The sequence below is a fragment of the Canis lupus genome, chromosome 19, assembly GCF_011100685.1.
Source record: "Canis lupus familiaris isolate Mischka breed German Shepherd chromosome 19, alternate assembly UU_Cfam_GSD_1.0, whole genome shotgun sequence".
In the NCBI taxonomy this organism is placed as follows: Eukaryota; Metazoa; Chordata; class Mammalia; order Carnivora; family Canidae; genus Canis; species Canis lupus.
The window spans coordinates 30882198-30892974 of record NC_049240.1 but is presented as its reverse complement, the minus strand read 5'-3'; the positions used below and the strand labels follow the sequence as shown (position 1 = coordinate 30892974).

The following is a 10777-nucleotide window of genomic DNA, read 5'->3' as shown; positions in this document are numbered from 1 at the left end:
TAGATAAATTGGATTTCATCAAAATTTAGTCTTTACACTTGCTGGCATAAAGATTTTATAACCTTTCTGTGATTTTTTTTCTTTGACCCATGGGTTATTCATAAGTGCTCTGCTTAATGTCCGAACATTTGAGGTCTAATAATCTTTCTTTTGTTCATTTCCAGTTTCATTCCACTTTGGTCAGAGATCATACCCAGCATGATTTCACCTTTTGAAATTTGTTATAACTCGCTTTATGGTTCAATACATGTTCTATTTTGGTAAATATGCACTTGAAGAGGAGAACGTGTACTCTCCAGTTGCCAGGTGCAGTGTTCGAAACTGTCTATTAAAGTCAAGGTGATAAAAAATAAATAAAGTCAAGGTGATTAACTCTGTTGTTCATATTTTCTATATACTTACTGATTTTTTTATCTGCTCTTTCTATCAGTTGCTGAAAGAGATTTTTAAAAATCTCAACTATGATTTCAGATTTGCCTATTTGTCCTTTTGGTTCTGTCAACATTCTGCTTCAAGTACTGTGCAGCTCTGTTATTAGGTGCATACAAATTTATGATTGTTATATCTTCCTGTTGAATGGGCCCTTTTATTGTTATGAAATGTCCCTATTTACCTTCCTTACTACTTCTGGCTATGAAGTCCACTTTGATATTAATAGAGTCATACCTTTCATTTGGTAAATGTTTGCATGATATAATTTTTACCATCATTTTACTTTCTGCCTATGTTCTGCAGTTAAAGTGTCTCATAGGGCAGCCCCTGTGGCCTAGTGGTTTAGCGCCGCCTTCAGCCTGGGGTGTGATCCTGGAGACTCGGATCAAGTCCCACGTCAGGTTCCCTGCATGGAGCCTGCTTCTCCCTCTGCCTATGTCTCTGCCTCTCTCTCTCTGTCTCTCATGAATAAATAAATTTAAAAATCTTTAAAAAAATAATAAAGTGTCTCATAGAAGTGCTGCAAGGGATGGAGTGTGTGACTCTTGATCTCAGGGTCATGAGTTCAAGCCCCATGTTGGGTGTAGAACTTACTTTTAAAAATTTTTTGGGCAGCCCTGGTGGCTCAGAGTTTTAGCACTGTCTTCAGCCCAGGACCTGATCCTGGAGACTGGGATTGAGTCCCACGTCGGGCTCTCGGCATGGAGCCTGCTTCTCCCTCTGCCTGTGTCTCTGCCTCTTTCTCTCCTGCTCTGTATCTCTCATGAGTAAATAAAATAAAATCTTAAAAAAAAAAAGACAGAAAGAAACATGTTTTTTTCCTGAACCATTTGAGAGTATTTGCCGACGCGATATACCTGAACACTTTAGCGTATGTTTCCTATATTTTCTGGTGTAACCACAGTACAATCTTCAAAATCAGGCAATTGATAATGATGAATTCTCATCTTATCCAAGATCCCATTTAAGATTTGCCAATTGTCCCAATAACATCTTTAGAAAAAGAATCATACATTAGATCAAAAATTTAGTTGTCATGAGTTATTGTGCCTTTTTAGTCTCCTTCAGTCTGGACCAGCTCCTCGACCTTTCCTTTGATACTTTTATAGATTACAGGCTATAATGTGCCTCCATGTGTGTCTGTCTGATAGTCTGATTTGTGAGCATTACATTCAGATTATGCATGTTTGTCTGGAATGTCACAGAAGTGGTGCTGAATTCTCATTGCATCTCATCAGGTGCTGCACATCAATTTGGGCCATTACTAGCAAAGCATACTTTGGTCATTTGATTATGGTGGGGTCTGCCTACCTTATGATCACTGTGAATTATTCTTTTCTCCTTTGTGACTGGTATTTTGTGCAAAGGGACTTTAAAACTATATAGTCTTGATCCTTGCTGAACTTCACTATTTATTTATATAGACTTGTAGTTTCTTATTTTATTCCAACGTTTATAATCCAATTTACTATTTATTTTGATTTTCAGATTGTCCCTGATTTGATCAGTGGGAGCCACTTTGAGACAGGTTCTGTATCCTTTTGACATGTCCCCATCATTCCTTGAGCACTTGCTTGCATTTTGACCCAAGATATTCCAGATTTATCTTACACTTTCCCTACCTCAATCCTAGAATCAGCCATTCTCCAAGGATCCCCAGGTTCTTTCTTAGAAACTGTTATTTAGTGTGACACCTGGGTGGTAGACTTGGTTGAGCATCTGACTCGTGGTTTCAGCTTGGGTCATGATCTCAAGGTTATCAGATCAAGCCCCTCATTCGGCTCTGCATTTAGTACAGAGTCTGCTTGAGAGTCTCCTTCTCCCCAAGCCCCTCCCTGCTCCCTAAAATAATCTTTTAAAAAAGAAAAAGAAACTTATTTAGAAGCCAAACTCTAGGTGTTAGGTATTTTCATTGCTAATGAGGTGTATCTTTCTCTGCTTTGTGTGGACAGAGCTAGAGAATGTGTATGTAATACATATACATGCATATTATACATCTATATGGATGAACCCATCAGATACATTCTATTCCAAACAAGTATCACAGGGTTTGTTCTATTTTTTTTTTCCTTTTCTGTATTTGTAACTCTGACTAAACCTGAACCTCTTCTCCACAAATGGGGATGACCTCTTCACTGTGCTCAGGAACTGGCATCCCACACCTGGCTTCCCTTCCAGGGAAATGCCCTTCTCATCCTGTCTGAGCTCTAATATCCTGTTTTTAGGTCACATGGCTTCCTCACTTTCCACACTCTTCACACACATACACACTACACCTTGTTTTGCCCCACCTAATGGCTTTAGAATTAAATTGCTCAGGAATAGAAGAGAAGGGAAGGAAAAGAGGAACATGAATTGCCTTTATTTTTGAAAAAAAAATTCATAGGATATAGAAAGTTTTTTTCTATAGTTAAAAATGCAATTCCATTGTCTTCTAGATTTCATAGTTGCTACTAATAAGTCAGCCATAACTCACTGTCCTTCCTTTGAATGTAACGTGTTCTATTTTTCCTGGCTGCTTTTAATAGTTTCTGTCTTTGGTTTTCCCCATGTGTAGTTTTCTTTGTATTTTTTTTTAACACAGGATGCACTGAGCTTTGTGAATCTATGAATTGTCTTTGATTTTGAAAACTCTTGCCCTTTATCTCTTCAAATAAGCTTTTATGATTCTCTCTTCCTCCCTTTTTCTGATAATCCAATTATATACATGATTGATCTGATGACTGTGTCCCAATATGTGTCTCATATTGTTATTTTCATTATTTGCTCTCTGTGCTTCAGTTTGAATATCTTCTATAGTCTAAGTTATCTTCCAATAACTCCAATAGCAAAATTATCTGAGTTGTGATGATGGAATGAATACCTCCAACAAATGACAAGATTGATGATATCAAGCACACATCAAGATCGGGAACACTTGGGCAGCCCGGGTGGCTCAGCGGTTTAGGACTGCCTTCAGCCCAGGGTGTGATACTGGAGACCTGGGATCAAGTCCCACATCGGGCTCCCTGCATGGACCCTGCTTCTCCCTCTGCCTGTGTCTCTGCCTCTGTGTGTCTCTCATGAATGAATGAATAAAATCTTAAAAAAAAAAATAGGAGAAACTTTATTACTTACATATGAAGATTACTGGGGGAGAGCCCAGAAACTTCCCAAGCAGGTCTAAAAATGGCTTGGGAGAGCAGAGAAAGGAGACTGGCTTTGAAGTCAGTCATTGGAGGGTGGGGGCTAGGGGCAAGTGTTTCCATGCATCGACCAGGACTTGCATGGCTTGAACTTCCGGCTGAGACTAATGGCAGAAGCACCTAGGCTTTCTTATGAGCTGGCCCAAGTTTAAAACAGAAAGGAAGAGGGAGTAGTGGGGCATAAAAGCTGTCAGCATTCAAGTATCAAAAATAGATTATTTTACTATAACTTGTGCTATGGACTGAATGTTTGTCCCCCACCCCCATGCTTGCCTCTAAATCATAGTTAAAACTTTAACCTTCATTGTCATGGCATTTTGAAGTGGAGCCTTTGAAAGGTGATTAGGTTTAGATGAAGTCATGAAGGTGTAGTCCTTATGATGGGATTAATGCCCTTATAAGAAGATGAGATACCAAAGTTCCCTCTCTCCATTGTGTGAAAACACAGCAAGAAGGTGCCATCTGCAAGCCAAAAAGAGCCTCTCACCAGGAACCAAAGGTGCCTTGACCTTGGATTTCCCAGCCTCCATGTCTGAGAAATGTCTGTTGTTCAAGGCATCCAGTCTGTGGTATTTTGTTACGGCAGTCTGAGCTGACTGAGATACTCTATAAGTCTGGTCTATTACATTTTTTTCTCATGCTTTTTGGTCATGATTTCTTATCTATTCATATGTGTTATATTTTTTTAAATTGAATTTCAGATGTTATATTTAAAAGAATCGTAGAACTTAAAAGTCATTATTCTTCTCCAGAAAGGATATTTCTCCTGTCTTTGGCAGATAAGGTGAGGGGCAAATCACCTATATCCAATCAGAAACTGAATTGGGCTGGAGCTAGATTCCAGGGTTAATCTGTTTCTGGTTTCAGACGTTTCAAGAGTGAGACATGATACCTGTTTCTTGCAGCTTCCTCCTTCTAGAAGCTTCCTTCTCATGCATGGTCCTCCTGAGTTTTTGATATTGAGAGACTGGCAGTTGTCTCCTTGGTCTTAAAAATTCTGCTCTTCTGGGACCCCTGGGTGGCTCAGCAGTTGAGCACCTGCCTTCAGCCCAGGGCGTGATCCTGGAGTTCCAGGATCAAGTCCCACGTTGGGCTCCTGGCATGGAGCCTGCTTCTCCCTCTGCCTATGTTTCTGTCTCTCCCTCTCTCGGTGTCTCTCATGAATAAATAAATAAAATCTTTTAAAAAAATTCTGCTCTTCTGGGACACTGAGCTTAGCTCTTTTACCTCCCTTCACATGCAAGCAGAATATCTGGCAAATGTCTTTCCATGTTTCTTGAAGGCTTCTTCCTCTGGTTGTATTATGTTTTTCAAGAACTAAAAAATCTGTGTCTTGATAGCATATCCCACCAGCATCCTATACTATTCCAGCACTCAGTGTTCCAGGGGGAGAGTCTGGAGCTTCGTTATTCTCTAGTCATTCAGGCTAGTCCATGTAGCTGTCAAAATCCCTGTTGGTTTCTCCTTCCACTAGCAGAGCTCTTTGCCCAACACTCAGTCTGGAACACTGACTCAGCAAATGGACTACTGGAAGAAAAGGCCTAGTAATTCCAACTCACCTACGGAGAGTTTTCCTTCCCAGTAGGTTTATTGCCACCAACCACATTCTAACCTTTCTAGATGCTTCACTTCTATTGCTACCTATCACAAAATTATTCTTACAAAGAAAGTGGAGAAACGTGAAAATGTGATCACAAGAGTAAAACAATTCAGTAGATATTTTAACTAATTAATAGTTCCAGTGGACCATGAAAGTACTATCATGGCTCAAGCAATGTTTACCTCAACAAAATAACTGTCAATACTGGTGCTTCAGCCATCTGATATGAGTTGAAGAAGGGAGAAGGTATGTTTGGGCATGAGGTCTTATTGTCATCTTTCAAATCTTTCTTACTTAGCAATAATTGCCTCCGCCTGTTCTTCACCTTGGCTCAGGATCTGAAGGAACAGCAGAGTAACTGAAAGAGAGTGAGTCTGGATTAGGTAGAGCCTTTTAAATTCCTGTGCTAGGGCCGCCCAGGTGGCTCAGCGGTTTAGCGCCACCTTCAGCCCAGGGCCTGATCCTGGAGACCTGGGATCCAGTCCCACGCTGGGCTCCTTGCGTGGAGCCTGCCTCTTCCTCTGAAAATTAAATAAATAAGTAAGAAAATAAATAAATAAAATAAATTCCTGTGTTACTTTCAGGAAGTTACTTCGCCTCGATTAAGTTCTGGTTTCCTCCTTTATAAAAGAAGACAACCAATGCCTACCTCCTGGGGCTCTAATTATGTTAGACATAAAGTACCCCAAACACAGGAAACAATCTACGCATTGTCCTCATGGGTCTCCCCCGGGTCCTCAGTTTACTCTTATGCAAAATTAGGATGGTGCCAACTTCCAGAGTTGTTTTGATTCTTCAGTTAAATGAGACCATGGAGCAGAAGGGTTCTGCTGCATTTTGCTGTGCAAGGTCTGGTCCCTGTGTTGGAGGTGGCTCTTTGGGTGGCTGAGCCACCAAGTAACTGGTCTCATGGCAAAGTTTTTGGTTAATTTTGGTTTCTAAGGCCTCTTCCCTGTTTGTGCATCCTCAAGTCCACTTGTCTTCACAGGGTGGCTGGCTGCTGACCAAGCTGGGACCTCGTGCGCCCGGAGCTCCGCGCACCCTCAGGGCGCAGGGAGCGGCTGCGGTCCACCCAACCGCTAGGATGTGCCCGCCCAGTCCCATTAGGTGGCCACATGGTGCAGCGCGTGGAACCACGAAGAGCAGCAGTCAAATCCCACCTCCGCACGACTAGCTGTGCGCCTCTGGGCAAGTCCCGTACACTTCCGCCATCAGTTTTCCTCGTCCTGACCCAGGGGGATACCAGGATACCCACCGCGAGACCGTCACAACAGGAAGCCTGGCGTCCGTGGGACACACCCGTGAAAGGCAGCTGTCACTCTGCCCGGTCCCCAGCCCCTCCTGTGCCCACGTCCCCGGCTCTGTGCGGGCTCAGCGCCTACCTTCCCGGAGGCCAAATCCGTCTCTGCGCCCGGCACTCCGTCAAGATGGCGCCTCCCTGTTCCCCCACCAACCAGGCCACAGAGGGTGCCGCCCACGGGGCCTGCGGGGGCCAATGGGAGCGCGGGAAGGCGGGGGGGGGGGGGGGCAATGGGCGGGGCAGAGCCGATGGGACTGTGGGAAGGCGGGGGGGGGCAATGGGCGGGGCAGAGCCGATGGGACTGTGGGAAGGAGGGGGGGGCAATGGGCGGGGCAGAGCCAATGGGACTGTGGGAAGGCGGGGGGGGCAATGGGCGGGGCAGAGCCGATGGGACTGTGGGAAGGAGGGGGGGGGCAATGGGCGGGGCAGAGCCAATGGGACTGTGGGAAGGCGGGGGGGGCAATGGGCGGGGCAGAGCCAATGGGACTGTGGGAAGGCGGGGGGGGGGGCAATGGGCGGGGCAGAGCCGATGGGACTGTGGGAAGGCGGGGCGGGGCAATGGGCGGGGCAGACCCGATGGGACTGTGGGAAGGCGGGGGGGGGGGGGGCAATGGGCGGGGCAGAGCCAATGGGACTGTGGGAAGGCGGCGGGGGGCAATGGGCGGGGCGGAGCCGATGGGACTGTGGGAAGGCGGGGGGGGGGTAAATGGGCGGGGCAGAGCCGATGGGACTGTGTGGAAGGCGGGGGGGGGCAATGGGCGGGGCAGAGCCGATGGGACTGTGGGAAGGCGGGGGGGGGGCAATGGGCGGGGCAGACCCGATGGGACTGTGGGAAGGCGGGGGGGGGCAATGGGCGGGGCAGAGCCAATGGGACTGTGGGAAGGCGGGGGGGGGGCAATGGGCGGGGCAGAGCCGATGGGACTGTGGGAAGGCGGGGCGGGGCAATGGGCGGGGCAGACCCGATGGGACTGTGGGAAGGCGGGGGGGGGGGGGCAATGGGCGGGGCGGAGCCGATGGGACTGTGGGAAGGCGGTGGGGGGCAATGGGCGGGGCAGAGCCGATGGGACTGTGGGAAGGCGGCGGGGGGCAATGGGCGGGGCGGAGCCGATGGGACTGTGGGAAGGCGGCGGGGGGCAATGGGCGGGGCAGAGCCGATGGGACTGTGGGAAGGCGGGGGGGTAAATGGGCGGGGCAGAGCCAATGGGACTGTGGGAAGGCGGCGGGGGGCAATGGGCGGGGCAGAGCCGATGGGACTGTGGGAAGGCGGGGGGGGGGCAATGGGCGGGGCAGACCCGATGGGAGTGTGGGAAGGCGGGGGGGGGGGGTAAATGGGCGGGGCAGAGCCAATGGGACTGTGGGAAGGCGGGGGGGGGGGGTAAATGGGCGGGGCAGAGCCAATGGGACTGTGGGAAGGCGGCGGGGGGCAATGGGCGGGGCAGAGCCGATGGGACTGTGGGAAGGCGGGGGGGGGGGCAATGGGCGGGGCAGACCCGATGGGACTGTGGGAAGGCGGGGGGGGGCAATGGGCGGGGCGGAGCCGATGGGACTGTGGGAAGGCGGCGGGGGGCAATGGGCGGGGCAGAGCCGATGGGACTGTGGGAAGGCGGGGGGGGGGCAATGGGCGGGGCAGACCCGATGGGACTGTGGGAAGGCGGGGCGGGGCAATGGGCGGGGCGGAGCCGATGGGACTGTGGGAAGGCGGCGGGGGGCAATGGGCGGGGCAGAGCCGATGGGACTGTGGGAAGGCGGGGGGGTAAATGGGCGGGGCAGAGCCAATGGGACTGTGGGAAGGCGGCGGGGGGCAATGGGCGGGGCAGAGCCGATGGGACTGTGGGAAGGCGGGGGGGGGGGGCAATGGGCGGGGCAGACCCGATGGGACTGTGGGAAGGCGGGGCGGGGCAATGGGCGGGGCGGAGCCGATGGGACTGTGGGAAGGCGGCGGGGGGCAATGGGCGGGGCAGAGCCGATGGGACTGTGGGAAGGCGGGGGGGGGGGCAATGGGCGGGGCAGAGCCAATGGGACTGTGGGAAGGCGGCGGGGGGCAATGGGCGGGGCAGAGCCGATGGGACTGTGGGAAGGCGGGGGGGGGGGGCAATGGGCGGGGCAGACCCGATGGGACTGTGGGAAGGCGGGGCGGGGCAATGGGCGGGGCGGAGCCGATGGGACTGTGGGAAGGCGGCGGGGGGCAATGGGCGGGGCAGAGCCGATGGGACTGTGGGAAGGCGGGGGGGGGGCAATGGGCGGGGCAGACCCGATGGGACTGTGGGAAGGCGGGGCGGGGCAATGGGCGGGGCGGAGCCGATGGGACTGTGGGAAGGCGGCGGGGGGCAATGGGCGGGGCAGAGCCGATGGGACTGTGGGAAGGCGGGGGGGGGGGCAATGGGCGGGGCAGACCCGATGGGACTGTGGGAAGGCGGGGCGGGGCAATGGGCGGGGCGGAGCCGATGGGACTGTGGGAAGGCGGCGGGGGGCAATGGGCGGGGCAGAGCCGATGGGACTGTGGGAAGGCGGGGGGGTAAATGGGCGGGGCAGAGCCAATGGGACTGTGGGAAGGCGGCGGGGGGCAATGGGCGGGGCAGAGCCGATGGGACTGTGGGAAGGCGGGGGGGGGGCAATGGGCGGGGCAGACCCGATGGGACTGTGGGAAGGCGGGGCGGGGCAATGGGCGGGGCGGAGCCGATGGGACTGTGGGAAGGCGGGGGGGTAAATGGGCGGGGCAGAGCCAATGGGACTGTGGGAAGGCGGCGGGGGGCAATGGGCGGGGCAGACCCAATGGGACTGTGGGAAGGCGGGGCGGGGCAATGGGCGGGGCGGAGCCGATGGGACTGTGGGAAGGCGGGGGGGGGTAAATGGGCGGGGCAGACCCGATGGGACTGTGGGAAGGCGGGGGGGGGCAATGGGCGGGGCAGAGCCAATGGGACTGTGGGAAGGCGGCGGGGGGCAATGGGCGGGGCGGAGCCGATGGGACTGTGGGAAGGCGGGGGGGGGGGGTAAATGGGCGGGGCAGAGCCAATGGGACTGTGGGAAGGCGGGGGGGGGGCGCAATGGGCGGGGCAGAGCCGATGGGACTGTGGGAAGGCGGGGAGGGGGAATGGGCGGGGCAGACCCAATGGGACTGTGGGAAGGCGGGGGGGGGGGGCAATGGGCGGGGCAGAGCCAATGGGACTGTGGGAAGGCGGCGGGGGGCAATGGGCGGGGCAGACCCAATGGGACTGTGGGAAGGCGGGGGGGGGGGGGTAAATGGGCGGGGCAGAGCCAATGGGACTGTGGGAAGGCGGCGGGGGGCAATGGGCGGGGCGGAGCCGATGGGACTGTGGGAAGGCGGGGGGGGGGGGGGTAAATGGGCGGGGCAGAGCCAATGGGACTGTGGGAAGGCGGGGGGGGGCGCAATGGGCGGGGCAGAGCCGATGGGACTGTGGGAAGGCGGGGGGGGCAATGGGCGGGGCAGACCCGATGGGACTGTGGGAAGGCGGGGGGGGGGCAATGGGCGGGGCAGAGCCGATGGGACTGTGGGAAGGCGGGGGGGGCAATGGGCGGGGCAGAGCCGATTGGACTGTGGGAAGGCGGGGGGGGGGCAATGGGCGGGGCAGACCCGATGGGACTGTGGGAAGGCGGGGAGGGGGCAATGGGCTGGGCAGAGCCAATGGGACTGTGGGAAGGCGGGGAGGGGGAATGGGCAAAGCAGAGCCAATGGGAGCACGGGAAGGCAGGAGGAGGGGCCGATGGGCGGGGCAGAGCCAATGGGAGCACGGGAAGGCAGGAGGAGGGGCCGATGGGCGGGGCAGAGCCAATGGGAGCGCGGGAAGGTGGCCGGGGGAGCCAATGGCGCGGCGGCGGGGCCGGGGGCGGGCCAAGCTGGCCCAGCGGGCCTCTCTGAATGCCTGGCGCGTAGGGGCTCCGGGCCCGGCGTTCTCTCTCCCCGCCGGCAGGGCTTGGGCAGGAAGCCAACGCCGCCCTCGGCCTCCGCCCCGCTTCCCAGCCCGGAGAGCGTGAATACATTAGGCTATTCTTAGTAGGGCCTGAAAAGGAGCCCTTTCTGTCTACTGAGAGAGACAAGGTTTTGTCAGTATCCGATTCTCCGCCCCAAGCAGCACAGCCAGGTGGGTCCCCGGCTGGTGCAGCTGCGAGCCCGAGCGCCCGGCGTGCTGGTGCCCCAGGGGCCGCTCCGCCGGGGCCAGGGGTCTCTGCTCCGCTGGGCTCTGGCGAGGGGAGCAGATGCTCCGGGGGTCGGGGCAAACAGGCGTGTGGCCGCAGGAGCCT

General features: G+C 54.1%; 1 long non-coding RNA gene across 2 annotated transcripts; it reads right to left on the bottom strand.

The window, feature by feature from the left end:
* Nucleotides 1–1155: 1155 nt before the first annotated feature.
* On the bottom strand, nt 1156–6733 carry LOC102156322. Of its 2 annotated transcripts, none has more exons than XR_005374073.1 (3): nt 6600–6733; nt 5400–5738; nt 1156–1215 (listed from the first exon to the last, which is right to left on the bottom strand). It is a non-coding gene; the product is annotated as an uncharacterized LOC102156322 (long non-coding RNA). The 2 variants fall into 2 exon arrangements; XR_005374074.1 differs by having other exon boundaries at nt 5400–5575.
* Nucleotides 6734–10777: the final 4044 nt, after the last annotated feature.